General features: G+C 37.8%; 1 protein-coding gene across 8 annotated transcripts in view; it reads left to right on the plus strand.

The window, feature by feature from the left end:
* Positions 1-4,901: 4,901 nt before the first annotated feature.
* Positions 4,902-25,858, plus strand: part of LOC128688141 (uncharacterized) — a 301,283-nt gene continuing 280,326 nt past the window's right edge. For 7 of the 8 annotated variants that reach the window (XR_011391059.1, XR_011391062.1, XR_011391060.1 and 4 more), the window contains exon 1: positions 4,903-5,066. The gene's annotated coding sequence lies outside the window, so the exon portion shown is untranslated. Of the gene's footprint in view, positions 5,067-25,858 lie in introns of all 8 variants that reach the window. The other variant, XM_070080063.1, reaches the window with a different exon arrangement.

Consider the following 25,858-nt stretch of genomic DNA (forward strand, 5'->3'; position numbering starts at 1 on the left):
AAGATTGACCGTAGCGAAGCGAGCACACCGAACAAGCTAGTAGCGAGCTGTTGAACGATCACACAATAGCAAGGCTTATCATAAAGCAACTGACACGCAAAATTTGTAAAGCAGTGCCAGACAGCAAGCTGCACAATGTTCCTGCTACGAGCTTCACCCTAAACTCAACCGTTTCTCTAAGTCCAGCTCCAGCTCTCGGACAGGCTACCCATATTACAACCCAGGATTCCAAATGGCCTGTTACCCCGGGTGTAATGGGTGCAAAATAAACACAGTAGAAAAAGTTTAGACTTATATTATCCTTCACCAATTTAGAACAGCAATATGTACACTATGTACAGTGATAAGTATAGTGCACTCCACGGTAAGCAAAGCAGAAATAGAAGCCACAAGATAGCAGACCGTGCTTCAACCAGCTCTAGAATGGGAATGACAAGGGCAGACAGGAGAGCGGTACCCACATAACCTCTGCGATTGCCAAAACCATCTTCTTATTGGCTAGAACCTGGTCAATAATTGAACGACGGGGCCCCCATCATCAACTCTTAGCAACCTGGTTCGCTGGTTGGGGGAGATAGCCTGTAAATGAGGGTGTGTACATGCGCCGAATAAAGGTTACGTACTCTTTGCATGCCACAGCTTACAAGCCAGTGCTGGTGCTGTAGTACTATGCCAAAATTCTAGTGGCTTCAAATCTAGTGGGAGAAAGCTGGTAGGCCTAAATGTAAGAGGTCAGTTTGCACAGTACAAAAAAAATCAGGGAGCCAGTGGTGCATTGTGGGAATGCCATTTCAGTAGTCCTTGTTCAGCATGCCTAGCAGTAAGAAATATCTGACTCCTCGGCGAATTTAAATTGTCACAGTTAAACTTTGTCGATGTTGCAATACTGCTGTGAGATTCTGAGAAGTTGTAAATGTTAGTAAAGATTCAGAGGCTGAGTTACAGGGAGTTAAAAGTGAACATTGAAAAGAGCAAATTAATGTAACAAAGCCTAGACAATGAAAGACTGGAAGGAGGGAGTATGGAAGAATTTAATTCATTTAGTGTTTTGGGAGTGGATATATTGACAGATGGGTTTATGAAAGACAAGGTGAACTATGGAAAAAACAAGGGAGAAAAATGGTAAGGAAGTGTTGAGGCATCTGTGGAAAGAAAAATTATTAAGGCAAAAAATGGTGGTACCAACCCTTTTATGTGGATGTGAAGCATAGTAATTAAATATTACAGCAAGGAGGAAGCTAGAAGCAGTGGATATATGTTTGTGAGCAATGTGTGGTGTCAGTATTATCAAGAAATTAGATGATGCTATATGATTGAAAAAAAGTATAATTCAGAGGACTTAGAGGGATTTTTCCAGTGGTCTGATCATTTAGATTAGAGAGAGCAGACTGCAATGACCGAGAAGGTGCATAAATTTGGGGTAGGAGTAGAGGTTATTACAGGAAAGGTGAAACAGAGGATTTAAGTGGTTGGTGAATCAGGATTCATAGGTGTGTGAGCATGTTAGATTAGTGAGTGAGTGAGTTAAGTGGTTTTCATAGCTTGTCATGCTGTTGAAATGCCAGCAGGGTAACATTAACAAAGGGTTTTGATGAAAACTGGTTGGCCAGACTTGAGTCCTAGAGGTAGAAAGTACAGTGCCTGCACTCTGAAGGACGTTGGGATGTTGCATTTCAGAGGGTCATTTCAGTTTTATTGGTCATTAAGATGTTGAATGAGTGATAGTAAATGTTTTGTTTTTTGTAACACTTCAACTTGGTGGGAGATACCCAGTCTGGTAAAAAAGTAATTAAACTGTTGTAGTAAAACAATGATGGATTTAGGATAAGGTGGCAAATAAAGCAGATAAATAACAAAAATTAATAGTGTAAATAAATGCACAGAAGTGATAAGCCACATAAGGATCACATGAATGAAATATGATAAACCCTCATGTTAATGAACTAATAGATGTGAGCAGGTGTCCCATAATGGCAGTTATTGTTGTGGATTGAGATGATTGTTTTGCCATAATTGTAACAATAACTGACAGTTTATAATCAACAGACTCTCTGCTGTTAATGAATGAGATAATTCAGTAGAATTTGTTCTGTATTTCTGAAGTAGAAAATTGAGGTATATGGATGGGAAATGCAGAAGGAGCTGTACACAATATGTTTGACAAAAACTGAAATATGAATCATTGGTGTGGAGTTCACAATAGAAAAATTAGCAATTTATTGTGTCTTAGAGATAAAAAAGAAATGAGTAATCTCATACTGTATATTTTTTTTTTTTTTTCCAACAAGTCGGCCGTCTCCCACCGAGGCAGGGTGACCCAAAAAAGAAAGAAAATCCCCAAAAAGAAAATACTTTCATCATCATTCAACACTTTCACCTCACTCACACATTATCACTGTTTTTGCAGAGGTGCTCAGAATACAACAGTTTAGAAGCATATATGTATAAAGATACACAACATATCCCTCCAAACTGCCAATATCCCAAACCCCTCCTTTAACCCTTTGACTGTCGCGGCCGTATATATACGTTTGCGAGGTACCGTGTTTGACGTATATACGTATACTCATAAATTCTAGCGGCTTCAAATCAGGCAGGAGAAAGCTAGTAGGCCCACATGTGAGAGAATGGGACTGTGTGGTCAGTGTGCACCACATAAAAAAAATCCTGGAACACGCAGTGCATAATGAGAAAAAAAAAACTCCGACCGTTTTTTTTAATTAAAATGCCGACTTTGTGGTCTATTTTCGTATAGTATTTGTGGTTGTATTCTCGTTTTCTTGGTCTCATTTGATAGAATGGAAACTATATTATAGAAATGGAGGTGATTTTGATTAATTTTACTATAAAAAGAACCTGGAAATGGAGCACAAAGTACAGGAAATGTTTGATTTTTGCCGATGTTCAAAAGTAAACAAATGATGTCATTGTCCAATAAATGTCCAAATAGCCATTCTAATACGCAGTCATGAATGGGTTGATGTAATTTTTACAATTATTACAGTACTGCAGTAGTCTGCATAATAGTAAATCTTCTATTTTTTGTTTGAATAAAATTTCAAAATAAAAAGCAAGAGTAATATCACAGGGACCTGGAGACATGACTGATGAACAAAGAAAATCTTATTTTAGAGCCAGGAATGTCTGCATTGTTCATTCTGGACCTTATTTTGAAATTGTCGTATTTTTTAATTTCGTGAAATTGGCCAAATTGCAAATTTCTGACCATGTTATTGGGTAGTTGAAATCGGTAAATGGGCAGTTTCTTGTACTCAATCGATAGAAAAAATAGAGTTCTGAAGAAATAGTTATGAGTTTGGTTGACTGGAATAACAGAATTAACCGAAAATAGGGCTCAAAGTGGGCGAAATTGCCGATTTTTAAATATCGCCGAAGTCGCTAACTTCGCGAGAGCGTAATTCCGTCAGTTTTCCATCAAATTTCGTTTTTTTGGTGCCTTTACAATCGGGAAAAGATTCTCTATCATTTCATAAGAAAAAATAATTTTTTTTTTTTTTTTTTAATTTTGCGACACCAGGATTTGGGGTTGCGACAGTCAAAGGGTTAAAGTGCAGGCATTGTACTTCCCATTTCCAGGACTCAAGTCCGACTATATGAAAATAACTGGTTTCCCCGAATCTCTTCACTAAATATTACCCTGCTCACACTCCAACAGATCGTCAGGTCCCAAATACCATTCGTCTCCATTCACTCCTATCTAACATGCTCAGGCACGCTTGCTGGAAGTCGAAGCCCCTCGCCCACAAAACCTTCTTTACCCCCTCTCCAACCCTTTCGAGGACGACCCCTACCCCGCCTTCCTTCCCTTCTAGATTTATATGCTTTCCATGTCATTCTACTTTGATCCATTCTCTCTAAATGACCAAACCACCTCAACAACCCCTCTTCTGCCCTCTAGCTAATACTTTTATTAACTCCACACCTTTTCCTAATTTCCACACTCCGAATTTTCTGCATAATATTTACACCACACATTGCCCTTAAACAGGACATCTCCACTGCCTCCAACCATCTCCTTGTTGCTGCATTTACCACCCAAGCTTCACACCCATATAAGAGTGTTGGTACTACTATACTTTCATACATTCCCTTCTTTGCCTCCACAGATAACGTTTTTTGACTCCACATATACCTCAACACACCACTCACCTTTTTTCCCTCATCAATTCTATGATTAACCTCATCCTTCATAAATCCATCCGCCGACACATCAACTCCCAAGTACTATCTGAAAACATTCACTTCTTCCATACTTCTCCTCCCCAATTTGATATCCAATTTTTCTTTATCTAAATCATTTGATACCCTGATCACCTTACTCTTTTCTATGTTCACTTTCAACTTTCTGCCTCTAAACACATTCCCAAACTCATCCACTATCCCTTGCAATTTTTCTTTAGAATCTCCCATAAGCACAGTATCATCAGCAAAAAGTAACTGTGTCAATTCCCATTTTGAATTTGATTCCCCAAAATTTAATCCCACCGCTCTCCCGAACACCCTAGCATTTACTTCCTTTACAACCCCATCTATAAATATATTAAACAACCATAGTGACATTACACATCCCTGTCTAAGACCTACTTTTACCGGGAAGTAGTCTCCCTCTCTTCTACACACCCTAACCTGAGCCTCACTATCCTCATAAAAACTCTTTACAGCATTTAAAAACTTACCACCTATTCCATATACTTGCAACATCTGCCACATTGCTCCTCTATCCACTCTATCATATGCCTTTTCTAAATCCATAAATGCAATGAAAACTAAATACTGTTCACATATATGCTTCAATGTAAACACTTGATCTACACATCCCTTACCCACTCTGAAACTGTATATGTCAATAGCAAATATGGATTTCCATATTACAAATCATCCTTATGTTCTTGAATGTGAGAAATTTATGGTGCTGAGCAGGACTCTTTGGATACAGGTGGAATGACAGAGTTCATGGAAGTCAGGAAACCTACTCGATCTGGGTGGAGGACCCTGACACTAACCATATGTACCACCGTGAGCAGTTCACCCTCACCAAGAAACAAGTAAGTCCCTCAACATCAACTACTATTTATGCGTACGTTTTCTTCTAAATAATACCTCTTCCAATACCTAAGTAATATATTTCTTAAACTTTTCTTCTCACATAATTCTTGACTGCACTGTATTGTCTTGTAATCTTTTGTTTATTAAAGCCATGTATGGCTTTTAACCCTTTGGGGGTTGCCAGGCCCTCTCAGAGACTTGTTCTCAGGGTTGCCAAAATTTCAAAAAAAAATTTTTTTTTCTTATGAAAAGATAGAGAATCTTTTCCCAATCATAATGACACCAAAAGCATGAAAATTGATGGAAAACTTAAGGAATTATGCTTTCGCGAAGTTAGCGGTCTCGACGATGTTTACGCATCGGTGATTTTGCCCACTTTGAGCCCTATTTTTGGCCAATTCCAGTGTACTAGTTGACAAAAATCATAACTGTTTTGCTAGAACTCCATTTTTTCTTTCGAATGAGTACAAGAAACCACCCATTTACTGATTTCAACTATCCAATAAAGTAGTCAGAATTTAGCAATTTTGCCAATTTCACACAATTTTCAAAAGATGCCAATTTCCAAATAGGGTCCAGAATGAACATGGAAGACATTCCTGGCACTAAAATAACATTTCCTCTGTTCATCAGTCACATCCCCAGGCCCCTCTTACATTTCTTTTGCTTTCCACATTGACTTTTCATTCTAACAAAAAAAAATAAGATTTACTGTTATGCAGACTACTACATTAGTGTACAAATGGCATAAATAATATCGGTGCACTTGTGAAAGAATATTAGACTCACCAGTTGACGTGTATTGGACGGTTAGCATTATTTGTTTACTTTTGAACTTTGGTAAAAATCGAACATTTCTGCTACTTTGAGCTCAATTTTCATTGTAAAACCAGTCAAAATCATCTCAATTTCTGTAATATGTCTTCCATTCTATACAATGAGACCAGGAAAACTAGAATACAACAATAAATACCATATGAAAATAGTACATGTACAGTGTAAAGGCGCTGTTTTAAACCAAAAACACGGTCAAAGTTTTTTTTTTCTCATTACTCACTGTGTGCTGCAGGACTTTTTTTATACTGTGCACACTGACCACATACACCCATTCTTTCATATGTAGGCCTACCAGCTTTCTCTTGCTAGATTTGAGGGTGTGACGGCCCCCTGCCAAACTAGCGGTTAAATGGTTAACCTGCTGGCCGGCAGTACCAAGGGTATGTCATCAAACCCAATGTGGGGACTGCTGAGCCGGCCTTAGAGGCAGTAATTACCAGAACACCTCACGGTACATATCTGCTGGCAGTAGAGAGTATTCGTCCGACCATCTTATGGTATATCTACTGGCTTTAGAAGAAGCGCTCACCGCAGCTCACTGAATATGATGGCCTCAGTTACTTGACGGCCGCATTCAGTGAGCTTGCAACATAGTGTGTTCTGCTAGCGGTGTGTGTCAACTGGTCTTGGAGGCGGTAGATAGTGTTCACCAGACCACCTTACGGTGTACTTCTACTGGCCTTAGAGTATTTTCAGGACAGGTGATGTCTGCGGACTCAACGCCTACGCTGGTCAACTGTGGGCCGAGTCATCTGAGGCTGTTGTAGTGTGACACTGTATGAAGAAAAGATTGGAGTGTGACACTGAACTGGGCTGGGACCGTAGTGTGACACTGAAGGCAGTATGATGGAGTGTAACACTGAAATAAGCTATAGGACCGTAGTGGAACACTGAGAAGAAAAGGGTGTCATGTGACACTGAAGAAGATACGATTATAGTGTATTTATTTATTTATTTTTTATTTATTTATTTATTAATTTGAGCACACATACAGAGGTACAAAAAAATACAGATAAGAGCAGCATACCAAAGCCACTTATACTATGCATAGCATTACGGGCTGGCTTAAAATTAACTTAAGATTAACTAAGCAATGATGAAATCAGTGATAAAACATTAATGTAAACAGATTACTATAAAGCACAAGTGAGTATTACAAAGACAGGTCATATGGTTGCATTCAGTCATATGAAGGATTCTGTTAGGTAGTGTATTTAAAAAATAATAAAGTTAGATTCGGATTTAGGTTTAACATTTATGTGATATAATTGTGAGAAACATTTAAGTTATACAATTTATAAGGTTCAGTTATTCAGTATTAGGTTTGGGTGAGTAAGTGATCTTTGAGTAGAGACTTGAATTTATAAACAGGTAGTGTTTCTTTTATATTTACAGGTAATGAATTCCAGATTTTAGGGCCTTTTATGTGCATTGAGTTTTTGCATAGTGTGAGATGGACACGAGGAACATCAAAGAGTGATCTGTGCCTTGTGTTATGGTCATGTGTTCTGTTGAGGTTGGCAAGGAGATGTTTGAGGGGAGGGTTAATATCAGAGTTAAGTGTTCTATGTATGTAATAGGTGCAGTAATAAGTATGGATGTTTTGTATGGTGAGTAGGTTTAGTGTATTGAATATTGGTGGAGTGTGCTGCCTGTAGTGAGAATTTGTTATCATTCTAACTGCAGCCTTTTGTTGGGTAATTAGTGGTCTGAGATGGTTAATTGTTGTTGAGCCCCATGCACAAATTCCATAGGTGAGATAGGGGTAAATAAGAGAGTGATATAGGGCCAGGAGGGCTGACTGTGGAACATAGTACCGTATCTTCGATAGTATGCCTACAGTCTTGGAAATTTTCTTAGAAATTTGTTGTATATGTGTATGAAATTTGAGTCTATTATCAAGGTGGATTCCTAAGAATTTTCCCTCAGTTAGCTTTGTGATCGGTGATCCGTTTATCATTATGTTAAGAGGGACATCTGTAGCTCTGTTACCAAACTGAATGAAGTAGGTTTTGTCAATGTTTAGTGTAAGTTTGTTAGTCCTCATCCAGGTAGATATTTTCTGTAATTCGGTATTTACAGTATTGGCTAGTGTGACTGGGCTCGGGTGAGAGAAGGCGTATGTAGTGTCATCTGCAAATAGTGTGGGTTTGAGTAATTGTGAAGCATTTGGAAGGTCATTTATGTATAGGAGAAAGAGAAGAGGGCCAAGGACACTTCCCTGTGGGACACCAACTGTAATTGGTTGCGCAGAAGAGTTTGCCCCATTTGCATACACATATTGGCTTCTGTTGCTGAGGTATGACTTGAGGTAGTTGAGGGAGTGCCCTCTTATACCATAGTGTGACAATTTTACGTGGAGCAAGTCATGGTCAACTGTATCAAAAGCTTTACGTAAGTCAATGAAGATCCCCAGTGGGACTTCTTTTTTCTCTATTGCAGTGTATATATGTTCAAGCATGTGTATAATAGCATCATTAGTATTTTTATTAGGCCTGAATCCAAATTGGCAGGGGTTTAGTATGTTTTGGGAGATAAGGTAGGAGTAGATTCGTTTATGAATTAATTTTTCGAAGATTTTTGAGAGAGGGTGTAAGTTGGATATTGGCCTATAGTTATTCAACTCTGTTTGGTCTCCTCCTTTGTGGATCGGGGTGACCCTTGCTATTTTGAGTACTGTAGGGAAGGTGGAGGATTCAATGGATTTGTTAAAGAGTGTTGCAATGATTGGAGATAGCACTTGTGACACTTTTTTGTATATAAAGGGTGGTAAGGTACTTAAATCACCTGCCTTGTTTTTTAGTGCATTGATAATAAGGGAGACTTCGTATGGGTTAGTCGGAGCTAGGAACAGTGTGTTCGGGTAGTTGCCGGTGAGGTAGTCATTTGGTGGGGTATCTGAGCTTGGGATTTTATTGGCAAGGTTTTGTCCTATAGTGTAGAAGAAATCATTGAGTCTGTTTGCTGTTTCTGTTGGTGGGAGTTGGGGTTCATCTGATTTTGCTAATTTTATTTCGCTATTTCGTGATATCTTTTTTGTTCCCAGAATTTCTGATAGGGTTTTCCAGGTCTTTTTTATATCACCTCGTAAGTTGGATAATTTTTTTTTTTTTTTTTCAACAAGTCGGCCGTCTCCCACCGAGGCAGTTGGATAATCTGTTCTCATAATACAATTTTTTTGCCCTTCTTATCAGGCTGGTTAGGATTGACGAGTAACGTTTTGTTTGGTCTCTGGTTATGTGACCCATTCTGTACTGTTTTTCATATTGGTGTTTTGTATTTATGGATTTGAGAATGCTGGGTGTTAGCCAGGGACTGTTCAGTCTCTTTGCTGTCATCTGTTTAGTTTTTTTAGGGCAGTGTTTGTTATAGAGGTATTGGGTCTTTTTTAGAAAATTATTAATACATTCGTCAATATCTGTATAGATTTCTAGCTCAGTGTGCCAATCAATGTTTGCTAATGCTGTTGTGAAGTTATTAATGGCTGCCTCATTGTGAAGTCTGAAGGTGACTTTAGTAGTGTCTTGGGGTAGTTTACCAAGAGTTGTTATGAGGAAAGTAGGGTAGTGGTCTGTGGTATTATCTGTAATTATGCCTGATTTTAAAGGGGATATGGTGTTGGTCCAGATGTGGTCAAGTAGGGAAACATTAGTCTCTGTAACTCTTGTAGGTTTTGTTACTGTTGGTAGTAACATACAGTTACTCATTGTGTTTGTGAATTCAGTAACGTGTGGGTCCTGGTCTTGCAGGAGATTTATATTGAAGTCACCTGAGAGTAGTAAGTGATCTTTGTTCATGCGTGCATCGGTTATCATACTTCCTAGATTTTGACTAAATTGGCTAATGTTTGACTGTGGAACTCTGTAGATGTTTATCAATGTGAGAGGTTTTTGTAGGTATTTGGATTTGAATTTAGCTATTATATATTCCCCATGTTCATCCCTTGTGCAAGTATTAGTGATACATTCTAGTTGGTCTGAGTAGTATATGGCTGTGCCACCCCCTTGTTGGTCTGGCCTACAGTTGTGTATGGCTGTGTAACCAGGAATGGCATAGACATCTGTACTATCAGGCTTTAGCCAGGTTTCAGTTAGTGTAATGATGGACATATTGGCATGTAAGGAATTTAGTAATGCTATGAGGTCATCGTAATGCTTGCTTAAAGATCTGATATTGTAGTTAAAGATAGTTATGTTGTTATTGGCACTGAGAAGTGCCTTTGATTGTTCTGCAGTGTAGTAATTACAGTAACTGTTTGATTCATTTAAGTCATTAAATAAGAGGTTCGTATCAGGATCAATGCTTGTAATCATAAGATTTGTAGTGAATCTATAGTTAGAATTAAGTATAAAACAAAGTAAATAGTCTTAAGCTTAAAAAGAGCACCTGAATTATTTAACAAATGTAAAATAATGAGCTAAGGGACTAACACAAATAAAGTGATGATCATATAATAGAGCTTGGGAATATGATAGTAGGTAGTACTATAAAGGTAATTTTTTAAAGTTAGAATTATAGTTTAAAATTATAATAAAAAGGGACTAATATAGGTTGTGGTGAAGAATAAAGTGGTAATCAAATAAATGAGCTTTGGAATATAATGGCAAAATTGTGAACTTATTCTACTTTAGCACCTGAGAATAGCACCTTGATTATTTTAACAATTGTGAATATATAAACTAGGGTAGTTATATAAAGCTAAAATAAAGGAGAAAATATATAAGGGACTAAAAATAAGTAATGGTAAGCAAAGTTAAATGGACAGATGGTAGGAATTATAATATAAACTTATAATATAAAAATACAATTTGAAATGGTACTTGCAATTGCACTAGAGTCTGGTATAGGTTGTTGACAAGATCAAGATTATAACTATAGATTTAAATTGACAAAATAAAATTCACAATTAAAGTACCAAAAGAATAATAGTAAAAAATCACAATGGTAATGTCTTGGTTATAATATGATAGTAAGATGGTAGACAGGTACCCAGGTACACAGGTACAAAGGATAATATAAAGGTTGGGGTTGAATATAAAAACTTGAAAATTTGGCAACAAAATGTTATGGGAAGTATAAAATAATGTTTAATGTACAAAAGTAAAATTGACTGGTAGTAAATATGGTGTTTAATAAAATTTTAGTAAGTAATAATGATTACAAAAAAGTGAAAAAGTAATGTTTATTTCATTCAATATTGCACTGGTAGTTATACTAGAGGTTATATGGCAGTACAAGGTAATTAAGAGTAATCTAGGATAGTAAATGTGGTATTAAAACAGGTAAAGGTAATTAGACAAGTAATGGTTATTAAATGTCAAAAATGTTAAGAGTAAATTGAAATTTTAGTAAAAATGATATTTATTAATTTTAGTAAGTAATATCAATTGATAGTATTTAAAAAAATAAGAGGTAGTAATATGGACAGAGAAAGTATCAATTCAGCTAATGTTCAAGCGAACAATAGTAAATAAGAAAATCACATAAGGTGATTTTTGCTTACTAGTAAAATCACAAAATGAGGTAGTTGATTATTTAATTACTAAGAGATTGTACAATGAAATTTGAACAATAATGGAGCAAAACATACACTACACTACGTAGGCTTTTAAGTTGGACATTGTTTAGTTATTCTCTGTAAGATTAGTATCCCTGAGAAATCGTGATAGATCATTCTCGTTCGTGATTGTGTACAGTTGACCTACATTTGTTTTCCTAACAAGAATTTTCCCATCCCGTGTGAAGCATTGGTGTATTGTGTCATTATTCTCTCGCTTAAGTTTTCTGACTCTATACAGGAGGTTCTGACGTTTTTTGGTAAGACACTCGTTTATGTATACCTCTTTCTTTACTTTAATAGATGCAATAATTAAGTCTTTTTTCCTGTCATGTGAGTGGAATCTAAGCATAACACTTTTTCTACCATGGGATCCTAGTAACCTGGCTTCTTTTATTTCTGACTCTGGTACAATAACACTTGTTTGGTCCTTTATGATCTGCAGAGTAATTTCTTTACTGTTTGTTTGGTTCATATCACTGGGAAAAAGTGGACTGTTAACTATTACTGCGTCCGATAGTTTATCTTGCTCAGTTTTATCTTCTTGGAGAGCAAAGTAGTCACTGAACTGGTTATCTAAGTTGTTCTTCCATTGTTTTACTGCTTCTTCAACCTTTGTATTAAGAGATATTATTTGTTGGGTATGGCTATCTATGACTGTTTGGATGGTCTTGCCACAGTTTGTCATTCCTGGTGTTGATAACTTTTGTTCAAGACTGAAGATTTTGTTCTCGAGTTGTGTCATCCTGGTGTCTTGTTTTGTTAGTGTCTCTCGAAGATTCATATTTTCAATAACTAAGTTGGAGATGCATGACTTTAGGGTATCTGGATCGTTGGTCATACCTGAGAGACTACTTGGTAGGTTGAATCCAGGGAAGAGAGGGGAGGATGGGCTGGTGGCAGCCATGTTTGTTGTTGTTGTTGTTGTGGTGTCGCCTTGAGTTGTGGTGAGAGGGGTGGTTGCTGGGCCGGCGTCCTCCTGACTACACTTGTTGAATAGTTGATTTTTCGGTGTTTTCTTGCTGGCCTTGGTGCTGTTTCCTCTTAGATTGCGCTTCATAATACTACAGGAATTGTTGTTGTTAAGAAGAAGTTGTAGTATACAAAGCTTAGGGTTACATTGTTCGGCTGGCAGCGGGGTGTTGCTTTCGGTTTGTGTGCAGTCTTCCTTTGATCTCTCTTATTTTCGATTTGTAGGTTTCACTGTTGGTAATCTTTGGTCATTCTGGGTGCTACGTTGGGTAGTGCAGTTTTGCTTGTAACTAGGTCATCATAGGAGCATTGGTAGCTCTGGTAGTTGGAGAAAAGTACGGAGCTTGGAAGTCGCTGCTGCCGCTGCCGCTGCCGCTGCACTGTTAGTGTCATGTTAGTGTCATGAATAGTGTCATGTGACTGGCCTCTGAGAGGAAAGACGCTATGCGGGTAATAGTGAGTGTGTCGCAGAGACAAGGGTTTCATGGATGACACAGTCAAGAAAGTGTATGACACAGAGAAAAGGGTGTCGTGTGACACAGAGAAAAGGGTGTCAAGAGACACGGTTGAGAAGGAGTGTCATTACGCAGAGAAAAGGGTGTCGTGTGACACGGAGAGCAGGAGTGTTGTGTGACACAGTGAAAAGGATGTCAAGGGACACGGTTGAGAAGGAGCATCATTACACGGATAAGTGTCGTGTGACACAGGGAGCGTCACAACTCGGACAAGTGTCGTGTGACACAGAGAGCGTAATAAGGGTGTTGTGAGACACGGGAAGAATACAGTTGATTATAATTTATTATTGTACAAATGTTACTTATAATTTATTATTTTAGCATATGTATATATGTGACACAGTAATGTCTGAGAAAGTTGTACCCTGTGTGTTGGGTCATTAATTATTATTTATTATTTTAGTATGCTAATAATTTATTATTGTAACGTTATGTGTTAAAATACCTCTAGACCAAAGATTGTTTGTTTTTATATAATATTAACCCTTTCAGGGTCCAAGGCCCAAATCTGGAGTCACGCGCCAGTGTCCAAGAATTTTCAAAAAAAAAATTTGTTATTTTTTCTTATGAAATCGTAGAGAATCTTTTTGTGAAGGTAATAAAACAAAAAGTATGAAATTTGGTGGAAAACTGACGAAATTATGCTCTCGCGAATTTTGATGTGTCAGCGATATTTACGAATCGGCGATTTTGCCGACTTTGACTCCCATTTTAGGCCAATTACATTATTCCAATCAACCAAATTCTTAGCTATTTCACTAGTATTACTTCTATTCTATCGATTGAGCACAAGAAATCGCCAAGTCAACTGTTTCAACTACAAAATAAAGCGATCGGAAATTGTTAATTTGGCCAATTTAACACAAAGTTCAAAATATTCCAATTTCAAAATAGGGTCCAGAATGAACAATGCAGGTATTCCTGGAACTAAACTAACATTTCCTCTGTTCATTAGTTATGTTTTGAAGCTTTACAAATAAATTCCATTTTGATTTTTTATTCACATAATAAATTTTTATTCACACCAAAAAATAGAAGATTTACTGTTATGCAATACTGTAATAATTGTATAAATATCATCACCATATTTGTGAATGTATATTAGACCCACCAGCCGACGTGTATTAGATGTGTGAGGTCGTTTGTTTACTCTTGAATATCGGCAAAAATTTAACATTTCTGCTACTCTGAGCTCAGTTTCAAGCCATTTCCAGTGCTAAAACCAATCAAAATCATCTCTATTTCTGTAATATGTCTTCCATTCTATCAAATGAGACCAAGAAATCGCAAATACAACTATAAAAAACATACAAAAAAACACTGCAAAGTTGCTGTTTTAATCGAAAAATCATGATTTCATTTTTTTCCTCTCATTATACACAGTGTGCTGCAGGATCTGTTTTATGTGGTGCACACATACCACATAGATGTATTCTCTCATATCTAGGCCCAAATGTACCACTCACAGTTTATCAGAGTGAGCTGAGCTCATGGCGTAGATCTACTGTTTGGACCCTGAATGTAAAGCCGTAGATCTACGGGACGGACCCTGAAAGGGTTAAAGATTATTTTTTTTTTTTATTATCACACTGGCCGATTCCCAACAAGGCAGGGTGGCCCGAAAAAGAAAAACTTTCACCATCATTCACTCCATCACTGTCTTGCCAGAAGGGTGCTTTACACTACAGTTTTTAAACTGCAACATTAACACCCCTCCTTCAGAGTGCAGGCACTGTACTTCCCATCTCCAGGACTCAAGTCTGGCCTGCCGGTTTCCCTGAATCCCTTCATAAATGTTACTTTGCTCACACTCCAACAGCACGTCAAGTATTAAAAACCATTTGTCTCCATTCACTCCTATCAAACACGCTCACGCATGCCTGCTGGAAGTCCAAGCCCCTCGCACACAAAACCTCCTTTACCCCCTCCCTCCAACCCTTCCTAGGCCGACCCCTACCCCGCCTTCCTTCCACTACAGACTGATACACTCTTGAAGTCATTCTGTTTCGCTCCATTCTCTCTACATGTCCGAACCACCTCAACAACCCTTCCTCAGCCCTCTGGACAACAGTTTTGGTAATCCCGCACCTCCTCCTAACTTCCAAACTACGAATTCTCTGCATTATATTCACACCACACATTGCCCTCAGACATGACATCTCCACTGCCTCCAGCCTTCTCCTCGCTGCAACATTCATCACCCACGCTTCACACCCATATAAGAGCGTTGGTAAAACTATACTCTCATACATTCCCCTCTTTGCCTCCAAGGACAAAGTTCTTTGTCTCCACAGACTCCTAAGTGCACCACTCACTCTTTTTCCCTCATCAATTCTATGATTCACCTCATCTTTCATAGACCCATCCGCTGACACGTCCACTCCCAAATATCTGAATACGTTCACCTCCTCCATACTCTCTCCCTCCAATCTGATATTCAATCTTTCATCACCTAATCTTTTTGTTATCCTCATAACCTTACTCTTTCCTGTATTCACCTTTAATTTTCTTCTTTTGCACACCCTACCAAATTCATCCACCAATCTCTGCAACTTCTCTTCAGAATCTCCCAAGAGCACAGTGTCATCAGCAAAGAGCAGCTGTGACAACTCCCATTTTGTGTGTGATTCTTTATCTTTTAACTCCACGCCTCTTGCCAAGACCCTCGCATTTACTTCTCTTACAACCCCATCTATAAATATATTAAACAACCACGGTGACATCACACATCCTTGTCTAAGGCCTACCTTTACTGGGAAAAAATTTCCCTCTTTCCTACATACTCTAACTTGAGCCTCACTATCCTCGTAAAAACTCTTCACTGCTTTCAGTAACCTACCTCCTACACCATACACTTGCAACATCTGCCACATTGCCCCCCTATCCACCCTGTCATACGCCTTTTCCAAATCCATAAATGCCACAAAGACCTCTTTAGCCTTATCTAAATACTGTTCACTTATATGTTTCACTGTAAACACCTGGTCCACACACCCCCTACCTTTCCTAAAGCCTCCTTGTTCATCTGCTATCCTATTCTCCGTCTTACTCTTAATTCTTTCAATTATAACTCTACCATACACCTTACCAGGTACACTCAACAGACTTATCCCCCTATAATTATTACCTGTAACTATACCCCTTTCTATACAAAGTTCAATCAAAGGGCTCCCATTATCATTTACACCTGGCACCCCAAACTTACCTACCACACCCTCTCTAAAAGTTTCTCCTACTTTAGCATTCAGGTCCCCTACCACAATTACTCTCTCACTTGGTTCAAAGGCTCCTATACATTCACTTAACATCTCCCAAAATCTCTTTCTCTCCTCTGCATTCCTCTCTTCTCCAGGTGCATACATGCTTATTATGACCCACTTCTCGCATCCAACCTTTACTTTAATCCACATAATTCTTGAATTTACACATTCATATTCTCTTTTCTCCTTCCATAACTGATCATTCAACATTACTGCTACCCCTTCCTTTGCTCTAACTCTCTCAGATACTCCAGATTTAATCCCATTTATTTCCCCCCACTGAAACTCCCCTACCCCCTTCAGCTTTGTTTAGCTTAAGGCCAGGACATCCAACTTCTTTTCATTCATAACATCAGCAATCATCTGTTTCTTGTCATCCGCACTACATCCACGCACATTTAAGCATCCCAGTTTTATAAAGTTTTTCTTCTTCTCTTTTTTAGTAAATGTCTACAGGAGAAGGGGTTACTAGCCCATTGCTCCCGGCATTTTAGTCGCCTCATACGACACGCATGGCTTACAGAGGTAAGATTCTTTTCCACTTCCCCATGGACAATAGAAGAAATAAAGAAGAACAAGAGCTGTTTAGAAAAAGGAGAAAACCTAGATGTATGTATATATATATATGCATGTGCATGTCTGTGAAGTGTGACCAAAGTGTAAGTAGGAGTAGCAAGATATCCCTGTTATCTAGCGTGTTTATGAGACAGAAAAAGATTAATTCATTTTAATGTTTATTTTGTATCCCGAACTTGTATATTACGACACCTAATAGAAGGCCAATTGGTTGTTGTTGTAATAGAGGGCGCTAGAATTTATGTGTACTAGTACAGTGGTCCCTCGTTTTTCGTAATTAATCCGTTCCTGGAGCCGTTACTTTAAACGAAATTTACGATTTACGAATCAATTTTCCCAATAAGAAATAATGTAAATACAGGTCTCCCTCAACATTCACGTTTTCAACTTTCACGGGCTTCACACATTCGCGAATTCCCAACTGCCAAATTCCCAGCCACCAAATTCCCAGCCGCCAAATCATATTTAAGTTTTCCGCCACCTGCAAGTCCCTACTACCCTCCCTCCGACCCCCGCAACTGACAGCCAGCCCTCCCACCACTCAGTGTGGTGAGTGTTTTGTTTGTTCATTATTTGCCATTAAACTACAGTATAAATAATGTAAACCCATTCATGACTGCATATTGGAATAGCTGTTCGGACAGGTATTAGACGGTGACATCATGTGTTTACTCTTGAACACTGCAAAGAATTAAACATTTCTTCTACAGGTAATAATAACAATAATAATAATAATAATAATAATAATAATAATAATAATAATAATAATAATAATAATAATAATAATAAATATGATATAATTGAAGAAGGAATTTGTACAAAAATACGAGGGAGTGGTTGACACATCATCAGTGTGACTTTGTTTATGCTGGAGGGAACATTAGTCTCCCTGCTCTTCCAAACATTTCACAATAATTCATTGTGTTTGGTGCTTGTAGATTGAGTGTGACTGGAGTGGTAGAGGCAGTGATTGAGGCAATGGTATTTAATAACATACATGTTAATAATAATACATGTTATTAATAATATGTACTATTATTATTTATAACATATATGTTATTAAATACATACATGTTAATAATAATACATGTTATTAATAATAACATGTACTATTATTATTTATAACATATATGTTATTAAATACCACTGCCTCAACCGCTGAATTATTGTGAAATGTTTGGAAGAGCAGGGAGACTAATGTTCACTCCAGCATAAACAAAGTCACACTGACGATGTGTCAACCACTCCCTCGTATTTTTGTACAATTTCCTTCTTCAATTATATCGCATTTATTATTATTATTATTATTATTATTATTATTATTATTATTATTATTATTATTATTATTATTATTACTATTACTATTGTTATTATTAGCAATAGCAGAAATGTTCAATTCTTTGCTGTGTTCAAGAGTAAACACATGATGTCACCGTCTAATACCTTTCCTAACAGCCATTCCAATATGCAGTCATGAATGGGTTTACATTATTTATTCTGTAGTTTAATAGCAAATAATGAACAAACAAAACACTCACCACACTAAGTGGTGGGAGGGCTGGCTTAGTTGCGGGGGTCGGAGGGAGGGTAGTAGGGACTTGCAGTGGTGGAGGCATTGGTGGAGGCAGTGGTGAAGTCTCTGGTATTTAATAACATACATGTTATTAAATAACATACGTTATTAAAGCATAACATGTATATATTTAGTACAGTTTACGACGTTTTCATGTATTTTATGATTATTCATGGTTCAACAAGTTAAGGAAGCTCTTGATCCCCTAACCCTCGCGAATGTTGAGGGAGACCTGTACAATTAATCCGTTCCTGACACTCAGAAGTATTTATTTATTTATTTATTTATTTATTTATTACAATTTGTGCACACATACAGAGGTACAAAAAAAAATACAGATAAGAGCAGCATGCCAAAGCCACTTATACTATGCATAGCATTACGGGCTGGCTTAAAATTAACTTAAGATTAACTAAGCAATGATGAAATCAGTGATAAAACATTAATGTAAACAGATTACTATAAAGTACAAGTGAGTATTACAAAGACAGGTCATATGGTTGCATGTATTATTGTACATTCAGTCGTATGGAGAATTCTGTTAGGTAGTTTATTTAAAAAAATAGTAAAGTTAGATTGGGTTTTAGGTTTAACATTTATGTGATATAATTGTGAGAAACATTTAAGATATACAATTTATAAGGTTGAGTTATTCAGTATTTATTTGGTTTTGGGTGAGTAAGTGATCTTTGAGAAGAGACTTGAATTTATAAACAGGTAGTGTTTCTTTTATATTTACAGGTAATGAATTCCAGATTTTAGGGCCTTTTATGTGCATTGAGTTTTTGCATAGCGTGAGATGGACACGAGGAACATCAAAGAGTGATCTGTGCCTTGTGTTATGGTCATGTGTTCTGTTGAGGTTGGCAAGGAGATGTTTGAGGGGAGGGTTAATATCAGAGTTAAGTGTTCTATGTATGTAATAGGTGCAGTAATAAGTATGGATGTTTTGTATGGTGAGTAGGTTTAGTGTATTGAATATTGGTGGAGTGTGCTGCCTGTAGTGAGAATTTGTTATCATTCTAACTGCAGCCTTTTGTTGGGTAATTAGTGGTCTGAGATGGTTAATTGTTGTTGAGCCCCATGCACAAATTCCATAGGTGAGATAGGGGTAAATAAGTGAGTGATATAGGGCCAGGAGGGCTGACTGTGGAGCATAGTACCGTATCTTCGATAGTATGCCTACAGTCTTGGAATTTTTTTTAGAAATTTGTTGTATATGTGTATGAAATTTGAGTCTATTATCAAGGTGGATTCCTAAGAATTTTCCCTCTGTTAGCTTTGTGATAGGTGATCCGTTTATCATTATGTTAAGAGGGACATCTGTAGCTCTGTTACCAAACTGAATGAAGTAGGTTTTGTCAATGTTTAGTGTAAGTTTGTTAGTCCTCATCCAGGTAGATATTTTCTGTAATTCAGTATTTACAGTATTGGCTAGCGTGACTGGGCTCGGGTGGGAGAAGACGTATGTAGTGTCATCTGCAAATAGTGTGGGTTTGAGTAATTGCGAAGCATTTGGTAGGTCATTTATGTATAGGAGAAAGAGAAGAGGGCCAAGGACACTTCCCTGTGGGACACCAACTGTAATTGGTTGTGCAGAAGAGTTTGCCCCATTTGCATACACATATTGGCTTCTGTTGCTGAGGTATGACTTGAGGTAGTTGAGGGAGTGCCCTCTTATACCATAGTGTGACAATTTTACGTGGAGCAAGTCATGGTCAACTGTATCAAAAGCTTTACGTAAGTCAATGAAGATCCCCAGTGGGACTTCTTTTTTCTCTATTGCAGTGTATATATGTTCTAGCATGTGTACAATAGCATCATTAGTATTTTTATTAGGCCTGAATCCAAATTGGCAGGGGTTGAGTATGTTTTGGGAGATAAGGTAGGAGTAGATTCGTTTATGAATTAATTTTTCGAAGATTTTTGAGAGAGGGTGTAAGTTGGATATTGGCCTATAGTTATTCAACTCTGTTTGGTCTCCTCCTTTGTGGATCGGGGTGACCCTTGCTATTTTGAGTACTGTAGGGAAGGTGGAGGATTCAATGGATTTGTTAAAGAGTGTTGCAATGATTGGTGATAGCACTTGTGACATTTTTTTGTATATAAAGGGTGGTAAGGTATTTAAATCTCCTGCCTTGTTTTTTAGTGCGTTGATAATAAGGGAGACTTCGTATGGGTTAGTCGGAGCTAGGAACAGTGTGTTTGGGTAGTTGCCGGTGAGGTAGTCATTTGGTGGGGTATCTGAGCTTGGGATTTTATTGGCAAGGTTTTGTCCTATAGTGGAGAAGAAATCATTGAGTCTGTTTGCTGTTTCTGTTGGTGGGAGTTGAGGTTCATCTGATTTTGCTAATTTTATTTCGCTATTTCGTGATATCTTTTTTGTTCCCAGAATTTCTGATAGGGTTTTCCAGGTCTTTTTTATATCACCTCGTAAGTTGGATAATCTGTTCTCATAATACAATTTTTTTGCCCTTCTTATCAGGCTGGTTAGGATTGACGAGTAACGTTTTGTTTGGTCTCTGGTTATGTGACCCATTCTGTACTGTTTTTCATATTGGTGTTTTTTATTTATGGATTTGAGAATGCTGGGTGTTAGCCAGGGACTGTTCAGTCTCTTAGCTGTCATCTGTTTAGTTTTTTTAGGGCAGTGCTTATTATAGAGGTATTGGGTCTTTTTTAGAAAATTATTAATACATTCGTCAATATCTGTATAGATTTCTAGCTCAGTGTGCCAGTCAATGTTTGCTACTGCTGTTGTGAAGTTATTAATGGCTGCCTCATTGTGAAGTCTGAAGGTGACTTTAGTAGTGTCTTGGGGTAGTTTACCAAGAGTTGTTATGAGGAAAGTAGGGTAGTGGTCTGTGGTATTATCTGTAATTATGCCTGATTTTAAAGGGGATATGGTGTTGGTCCAGATGTGGTCAAGTAGGGAAACACTAGTCTCTGTAACTCTTGTAGGTTTTGTTACTGTTGGTAGCAACATACAGTTACTCATTGTGTTTGTGAATTCAGTAACGTGTGGATCCTGGTCTTGCAGGAGATTTATATTGAAGTCACCTGAGAGTAGTAAGTGATCTTTGTTCATGCGTGCATCAGTTATCATACTTCCTAGGTTTTGACTAAATTGGCTAATGTTTGACTGTGGAACTCTGTAGATGTTTATCAATGTGAGAGGTTTTTGTAGGTATTTGGATTTGAATTTAGCTATTATATATTCCCCATGTTCATCCCTTGTGCAAGTATTAGTGATACATTCTAGTTGGTCTGAGTAGTATATGGCTGTGCCACCCCCTTGTTGGTCTGGCCTACAGTTGTGTATGGCTGTGTAACCAGGAATGGCATAGACATCTGTAGTATCAGGCTTTAGCCAGGTTTCAGTTAGTGTAATGAATGACATATTGGCATGTAAGGAATTTAGTAATGCTATGAGGTCATCGTAATGCTTGCTTAAAGATCTGATATTGTAGTTAAAGATAGTTATGTTGTTATTGGCACTGAGAAGTGCCTTTGATTGTTCTGCAGTGTAGTAATTACAGTAACTGTTTGGTTCATTTAAGTCATTATATAAGAGGTTGGTATCAGGATCAATGCTTGTAATCATAAGATTTGTAGTGAATCTCTAGTTAGAAATAAGTATAAAACAAAGTAAATAGTCTTAAGCTAAAAAATAGCACCTGAACTATTTAACAAATGTAAAATAATGAGCTAAGGTAGTTTTTTTTTATTCTTTTTTTTTTTTTTAGCTAAAATAAAGGAGACAATATAAAAGGGACTAATACAAATAAAGTGTTGATCAAATAATGGAGCTTGGGAATATGATAGTAGGTAGTACTGTAAAGGTAATTCTTTAAAGTTAGAATTATAGTATAAAATTATAATATAAAAGGGACTAATATAAGTTGTGGTGAACTATAAAGTGGTAATCAAATAAATGAGCTTTGGAATGTAATGGCAAAATTGTGAACTAATTCTACTTTAGCACCTGAGAATAGCACCTTGATTATTTTAACAATTGTGAATATATAAACTAGGGTAGTTGTATAAGCTAAAATAAAGGAGAAAATATATGAGGGACTAAAATTAAGTAATGGTAAACAAAGTTGAATGGACAGATGGTCACTATGAAATAATATTGGTTTAGGAGTAAGATCTGATTTGTAATATTAAATAATTGAGCAGTTTATTGCACAATAAAAAGTAAAAAAAAATGAGGTAGTTGGTACTAGCTAGCAAAAGATAGTTTTGGTACTTGCAAAAAAGTAATTGGAATATATACTAATTGCATACACAATGAAAAGTGACTAAAAAACAAGTAGTGATAAACAAAATTAAATGGACAGGTAAGAATAATGAATATTATTAATTTGGAGTAAGATTTGACTTGTAATTTAAAATTATGAACAATTAATAGCAGTAAGAAAGAAGTATAGAGTATTGGAGGTAGTTGGCATTAGCTAGTGATGAAAAATAATAAAAATAATAATGCACAATATAATAGTAACGTACACTATATGCACCACACGTATATATGTAGTACATAAACAGTACAATGAGAAATGATGAATGAAACATTAACAGCATAACACTTACCTTTGTTGGAGATCCTTCTTGGTGTATGGGAGACTGGAGGAGGAGGAGAGAGTGGATTGTTTATAGTTTGGAAGGGGAATCCCCTTCCATCAACACCTCAGGTACCATTTGCTTTTCTGGGGTTGCTTCTCTTCTCTGTTTCTTAATGCTGCTAGGACCACCTTGAGAGTCAATGGAGTCCTGTCTCGCGAAATAACTGTGGAGAGAGCTCTGTTTCTGGCGTCTCTTTAACACTTCCCTAAAATGGCCCAAGACTTTGTCACTGTACATGTTACCAACCTGGCTTGCAACAACCTTGTTAGGGTGATGTTTCTCCATAAAGCTTTCCATCTTACCCCACATAGTAAAAATCTCTTTAATTTCTGAAGAAGGCACCTTCTTCCATCTCTCTTCCTCCTCCTCTGCAGCAAGATTCTGAGCTGCGATGTGTTGCTCTTCCTGCAGAAGCTCTTGCAGCTCCTCAGTGGTGAGCTCTTCATTGTGGTCTTCCACCAATTCTTCCACATCCTCCAAACTCACATCCAATCCCATGGAACTCCCCAGTGCCACAATTGATTTTACAACAGACATAGGCTCATTAGGATCAGTCCCAAATCCTTCAAAATCCCTCTTGTCGACTCAATCTGGCCACAATTTTCTCCAGGCAGAGTTCAAAGTCCTGGTAGTCACTCCCTCCCAAGCCATACCTATAAGGGATATGCAATGGAGGATGCTGAAGTGTTCTCTCCAAAATTCCCTTAGGGTCAAGTGAGTGTCTGTGGTCACAGTCAAGCACCTGTGAAACATTGCTTTTGTGTAGAATTTTTTAAGTTTGCAATAACCTGCTGGTCCATGGGTTGGAGGAGAGGAGTGGTATTCGGGGACAAGAACTTTAATGTGATGAACCCAAACTCCTCGAAAATTAGGTCATCCAAGTTTGGAGGATGAGCAGGTGCATTGTCCATTACTAGCAGGCACTTGAGATCCAATTTCATTTCCAGGAGATACTCCTTCACACTAGGGCCAAACACGTCATTGACCCACTCGACGAAAATTTCCCTCGTTACCTATGCCTTACTATTAGATTTCCAAAACACACACAATTTACTCTTCATAACATTGTTTTTCCTGAACACACTGTGATTTTCAGAATGGTACACTAGTAATGGCTTCACTTTGAAATCCCCACTAGCATTAGTGTAGAACATTAGCGTCAGCCTGTCTTTCATAGGCTTGTGTCCTGGCATTGCCTTTTCCTCTTGTGTAATGAAGGTCCTCTTTGGCATTTTCTTCCAAAAGAGGCCTGTTTCTTCACAGTTGAACACTTGTTCAGGTTTCAGTCCTTTAGCCTCTATCTACTCCTGGAATTCATGCACATATTTTTCAGCTGAAGGAGGGGTGTTTATGTTGCAGTTTAAAAACTGTAGTGTAAAGCACCCTTCTGGCAAGACAGTGATGGAGTGAATGATGGTGAAAGTTTTTCTTTTTCGGGCCACCCTGCCTTGGTGGGAATCGGCCAGTGTGATAATAAAATAAAATAAATTTTTCAGCCGCCTTGTGGTCCGAACTGGCAGCCTCACCATGCCTTACCACACTGTGTATGCCAGTACAGTTCTTAAATCTCTCAAACCAGCCTTTGCTGGCCTTAAATTCACTCACATCATCACTATTTGCAGGCAATTTCTTTACCAGATCGTTGTGCAACTGCCTAGCCTTTTCACAAATAATCGAAGTCATAAGAGTATCTCCTGCTAATTGTTTCTCATTTATCCACACCAATAATAACTTCTCAACCTCTTCCAGTACTGGTGATCTCATTTTTGTCAGCATAGTTACTCCCTTTGCAACAACAGCATCCTTTATTTCCTTTTTCTTGGCCACTATGGAACATAAGGTTGTGTAGGGTTTCTTATACATCCTGGACAGTTCAGCCACACTTGTACCACTTTCATATTGTTCAATGATGGTTTTCTTAAATTCAATCGTATTTCTCACCTTCTTTACCACAGGCTTGGCACTAGGATCTTTCTTTGGAGCCATGGTAGCTTATTTAGTACTTGCAAGCACTAAAATAAATGGAATATTATGAAATATTTCGCTGGAGCACGTGAGGGGACCTTCGCTCAATGGTAAACAATGCCAGACTGGCTGCTGCCCCGGCTCATGCCGTGGGTACGCATCCCGGACGAACTACGACTCGCGAATCAACCTATGAAAAACGAGTCCATGTTTATACGAAAATACCCGTGGTTGGCGAAATTTACGATTGCCGGGAACTACGAAAAGCGGTAGACCACTGTACGTCAAAAACCCTGGTGCATAAGCCATACTAGTACGGCCGAAACCCCGAAAGGGTTAATGCATTGAAATTTGTGGTGATTGTCGTGCCTTGTTTTTTTTTTCCATCAGTACCTGGAGCGACTCATAAACCGAAAACCAACAGGTTTACCAGCTGCTTCCTGAGACAGAGACAAGCAGATGGAAAGAGAGACAGACACTGGCAGACAGAAAGACAGATAAGCAGAGCTAGACAGATAGATAGGCAGATACAGACAGACAGATAGATAGACTGACAGACAGACATACAGAGACATATTTGTGTGCAATAGTGAAAACAAATAAAGCCAGAGTTCCCTGCAGCAGCTCACATTCATCAAATGTCACTGGCTGTCAGTAGTTATCTCATGCTTTTCATAACACCATTCTTCAAGGAGTTTCATATATACTCCAGTGTGTCTAAAACATTGCTGGGACCTATAAATACTTGGTATATATTTCTAAACAATAGTAAATATTCAAGGCAAGTGAAAATGTTCACCTGGCGGTATGAGTGTGACTATTTGAGCACTATTTCAGTACCTATTATTAGTGTCAGAAAAAAGATTGGCTATGAAATCACAGCAGCGCTGTATAGCCCTTGTGGTGTAGC

Source organism: Cherax quadricarinatus, unplaced genomic scaffold, assembly GCF_038502225.1.
Source record: "Cherax quadricarinatus isolate ZL_2023a unplaced genomic scaffold, ASM3850222v1 Contig125, whole genome shotgun sequence".
NCBI classification, from domain to species: Eukaryota; Metazoa; Arthropoda; class Malacostraca; order Decapoda; family Parastacidae; genus Cherax; species Cherax quadricarinatus.